Here is a 5,198-nt window from a genome sequence, read left to right as displayed (position 1 = left end):
AAAGGAAAAACAGAGAGTTAGTATTTYGCTTCCTAAAGCTACAAGAACTTCAGTAGTAAACATCTCATCACTGCACTGCTTGCCTCATCCATYTGGATGACAAGAACTCATATGAGCATTAAATTCTCACTGACAGACTGTTCAACAGAGCTACATTTTTCCAAGCAGAAATTTCAACTTGATTCAACAATCCTCTTTCCTTGCTCTTTCCCCAAACCCAAGTGATTTTCCTTACACAAACAGTGGAGTCTGTCAATAGGGCTCTTTGCAGGATTATTAAGGGTCACTTGCAAATTTACTTTTCCATTGCAAGGCTTCCTTCCGCAACTATAGAAATTAACCTGCTTCCTAAAAGCCCTAAAGATCAGAGGCTGAAATTAAACCCAAACCTTAATTCACGCACACACAAAAAAACGTAAAAGCAAGGCACCAATCAGAGAAACTTTGGTAGCTATTAACTGCAAAAATCTCATACAAATTTTTATATTTTGGCTGCATTTCCAATCTAATAATGATTTCACTCACAAATAGRTATATGAAAGCAATCTACCTGAAAACATTTTAGAACAAAGATTTTTCTGTACCATATATGAAACTTAYTACTTGCATGGACTGTTTTAAATGGAAATCAAAACTTATTTTATTCTGAAAAGCAGCACAGAGCGTTTAATCTGTCTTTTCCTCAACTAAAGCCAATGGTGTGTGGATGRCAAGCATTATTACCACCAGCAACAAAACAGTAAGATCTCAAATTTGATTAAGGTTAGAAGAGGACTTAAGATAAGCAAGCACTCAAATTTACTTCAGATAGTCCTTTAAAAACCCTGCAATGAATCTCAAGACTATAACCAGTTATCTTGTAGGAATCATGAATATAATCCATGATTCAAGATGAGGATACACAACTCTGAGAAAAGACAGGTAGTTGCTTTATTTATTTATTTATTTATTTATTTATTTAACTGCAGAATGAAGAAGGGAGACGAGAGGACTGCGGCTCTACCAGTTCAATTTTTCTTCTAGAACTTTTTCTGAAGGTTTCAAAAATTAAGCACTGGAAAAACAAGGAACTGGATAACATTCCTAAGAAGGGTCAAAATCAAGTTGTATAAAGACAACTGAACTTTCTCCTGCCCTCTGATGGTCCAACCAGGCCCAGAAATTAATGTCTTAAGCTCASCAGGAACAAGCACTAAGCTCTAGACAGGAACAGTCTGCTGACCAAACACAGGATGGAAAAAAGACCAGCCGATACTAGTATATTGGGAAAGAAGCTGCAACTAACAGTACATGACAAGCTAACACAAGCCAACACTGCCAGGCCATTAAAAAAAAAAAAGCGATCGTATTGGGATGCAAAACTAGAAAAACAGCCTGAGAGATATATGAATTTATCTGTCTACTCAGCATTAGTCAGACCTGAGCTGGAATCCATGCATGGGTACCATTTTTCAGGATAGACGTGAACCCAGTCAACAGCAATAAAGAAAAACAAGAACCCAATCAGAGCTTTAGAAAAATATAACCTGTAAGAAAAACAGAGGGATTTGGGTGTGTATCTGTGAAGAATAGAGGGCTGGCTGGGGCCARTCTTCCAGCACGTAACAGGTTGCTGGCAGGGAAAAGAATAATCCATTCTTTATGCTTAAAGTGACAAACAAAGAATATAAAAAGTGCATCGCTGCATTACTATTTCTGATAGTAATTACTGAAGTACGCTACAATATACTGCTTTGGGCGACAGAGGTGACTTCACTCCTGGCAAAGCTTAAGAAACAGCGGATAAACATGCATTAAGAATGAGGTTGCTATAACTGACACTGCAGAAAGATGGACTACTTAATTTCTTGAAGAAGTCCCTTCCAGCCCTAGATTCCCTTAACAGTGTATATACTTCTGTCTACCTGACTGTAGTAGTACATTTTCTGCTCTGCTGTCTCTTATCCTTATCAGGGAAGGACGTGGTTAAACAAAAGGTTTGGCAAAAAGGGGGATCTAGTTTCTGACACTGGTTGTATGACAGACTTGTTCTGAACTCTGACAAGTGACTTGAAAATACAATGCAGACTAAATTCTCAAGAGAAATTCATTTTATTCACAGTCAGGACCAGAATACAGAAAGGTGTCCTACTCCTTAGGATGCACATACTTGGAGGGCCACAAGTTATTACATTCTAATTATGCTACTTGTTACAAACTTGCATATGTATCCCATTAAAACATTCTCTGCATTCATTCATGAACTACCAGCATCAGAGAGAGCTTTTTATGGAATGAGAACAAAGCACAATGAGAAACAGAACAGATACCAGATAAAATCATTAGGATTCAAATTACAAGCACTTCTTGAGATCACTGACTAAAATCATGCCACAAGGAATATCCAAGAAAAAGTTTTATCAACAGGAACTGAGAGACTAAATTTAGCACTAATTTATTTCTGAAACTGGATGCTTCGTGATACATTGCATCTTAAAAGTTACTGATGCTTCAGCTACACAGCAAGGAAGGCTATATTTTCTTCGTTAACAACTAACTGTTCACAAAGCAGGAAAGTTCATTTACCCCTATTTCACAGTTGGGGAACCAAAACACAACGAAACTKAAGTCCTATCCCTGTAAAATGATGTAGGTATCTAAGTTGGTGCTTGGGCAGAATTTAAACAATTAAATGCACTGTGGAATGCACAAGATTTAGTACTTAACTTCTCTGTCATCTGTATTTTTACATGCCCACAGCTGTTACTGCTTAATGTCAACCAACTATCTTTTATACAAAAGTGAGCAAATGTATCAGTGCTACCCAGAAACAATTTGTGGATCTGGTTTGACAAATGAAGAAAATTCTCCACAGTTCAAATCAGAAGCTATGGTTTTATCACAAAGGCAGACTGACTCTTCAGTGCAAAACTAGTAATTTTCACCTGTTGTTTGCAGACTCAGGAAGACCAGAGTGCATCGTTATCTAGACAAAATACTGGCTAGCATATAATACTGCATTTGTTCTCTCCTCCCTTCTTTTAAAGGAACTGCAAATAATTCGAACTTGGTGGCAGAAATTTCTTCTGTCCCACACGCAATCATTTTGGAACATGAAGGACACTTCCAAAAATCCATCTTTTTCTATGATATTTGGGCAAGGCTTTGATTAGCCAAGGTACAACTCAAAGGCAGCATGCATTGAAGAAAMAGATGAGGCTCAAAATTCACACAGTTCCTAACCTACATGTTGCTTTTAGAGTACAGAGGAGACGAATTTCCAAAGGCAGAAAACATTAAATATCAAGCAAATTAGTTGAGGAGTTAAGATATGGATCATTAATAAGAGAACAGGCAATGAAAAGCTACAGTTCTGAGGTAAAATATGAGGGAGAAGAGGGACTTAGCAGATGTACACATAAATCAGACAGTTCCATATATGACACAAAAGCATAAACCAGAAAGTGGCAAGACAATCATGAATAAAGATAAATGGCTAGAGGCTTACATCTAGCTGAATTAATTAGTACTATTGCAAAATATTTAATTAATATTTTTATTTTTATGAAGTAGAACAAGTCTAAAAGATACATACTACAGTTAACATATAACTGATGCACAGATCCCCTCTACTATTCCAGTCATATCTTCAAAAAAAATCTAATAATCACACCTCTGAGTGAGATTCCAGACAAACTAAAGAGATTAAAATTAAAAAGAATGTTTTAAAAAGTTTGTATAACCTCAGAATAAAGTTGCTGTTTTTCAGTGAGATCTCAGAGGCAAAGAGCATAGTTTCCAGTTTTGTTTTGACCCTGTACAGTTACAATAAGACAATATCACAAATTAGTTTCAACATATGAATATTTGAATTTTGACACAAAACACCTAACAGTTTGACTGACTAGTGTTGATAACAGACAGTCTAAAATAAGTATTGGTAAACATCAAGAAAGATTTGAAACAAGGAGTGGTTACCTAAAAGCAATAATAAAAAAGAACTTTAATGGAATTATTTTCTTGCATACATTTCATAAAGAGATTTTAAAATGAAATTCTGACCCAAAATCAGAAAATGGAATATATAGCAAAGAATTCAACCTATCTACTGTTAAACTTTCACCTGGATATCACAAACATCCAGCTGATGTATGATGGTTAATATTTCTGTAATAGTTTGCCTACACGCATCTGTTGCCTATACATAATCAATACATAATCGGAGATTACTACACCATAGTCGTAGCTGCATCATTAAAACTCAGGATTTGACATTTATTAATATTAAAAAACACATCTCTGCAAATATGGGCAAGACAATAAGGTAAAGTTGCACGATCTAGTTAGAGGGCAGATTTTATAAATATATTATCCTAAAAGTAGACAAAGGCCTGATACTTCTGTTCATGTATTTCACTTCATTGCCATATGAGATGCAAGGAGCAAAGTTTTCAGTTTTGCTCTGACCCTTTATAATTACACCTAGGCTTCTTTCCCATGTTCCTCACAAGTTTGTCTTAAACTAGACAGAAAAACAAAGATGAAAAAAACAATCTCAACAGACTGGCAAGTCAGAAAAACGACTACCAATGTTACTAGCTATGGTATCACCTAGGCAGACCGCTCAAATCAAATCCTGTATAGCCTTAGGACACACAGAAGCAGTACAAACATTTAAAAGAAACCTGTTGCTGTCACATCTCCCCAAAAACTTAGTGTCACAACCAGAAGGCAGAGGGGAAGAATAAGCAAGTCTGGGACAGGCACGGCTGCCGAACCCGACAGGAGRGAAGGAGAAAGGCTGCTGGTGCTGGGGTCAGACAGAAGGCCGATGCTGCCAACCCTGCTGCTAGGGGCTTGTCCTGTGACCTGTGCAAGCCAGAGGCTGCGGACTCTGCTGTCCCCCACAGCGCCCCTGCTACACTGGCAGCGCAGACATAAGGCCGGGCTGGCTCAGGCTAAGGAGTTTCAGTGCCACAACCATTTGCCCCAGAGACTGTTAAGGAGCCTGTTACTGCTGTCACCTACTCTGGGGACTCTGGAGGAGCAGGACGCCGGCAGTCACCGCTCCAGGGGGGTTGGGAGCCTGCCAGGGCCGGGCCACCGCCAGCCCTGCCCCAGGGGTGCGCAGCCCGCCGCTGCCGGGGGCTGCCGCCGGCCGAGCGCCGCCGCCAGCCCCGTCTCACGGGACCCCGGTGCAGCGCCGCTTCCCCGCGAGG

This window comes from Rhea americana, unplaced genomic scaffold (assembly GCF_003343005.1).
Source record: "Rhea americana isolate MKP2758 unplaced genomic scaffold, rheAme1 scaffold_4, whole genome shotgun sequence".
In the NCBI taxonomy this organism is placed as follows: Eukaryota; Metazoa; Chordata; class Aves; order Rheiformes; family Rheidae; genus Rhea; species Rhea americana.
Note: the sequence above shows the minus strand (reverse complement) of the source record.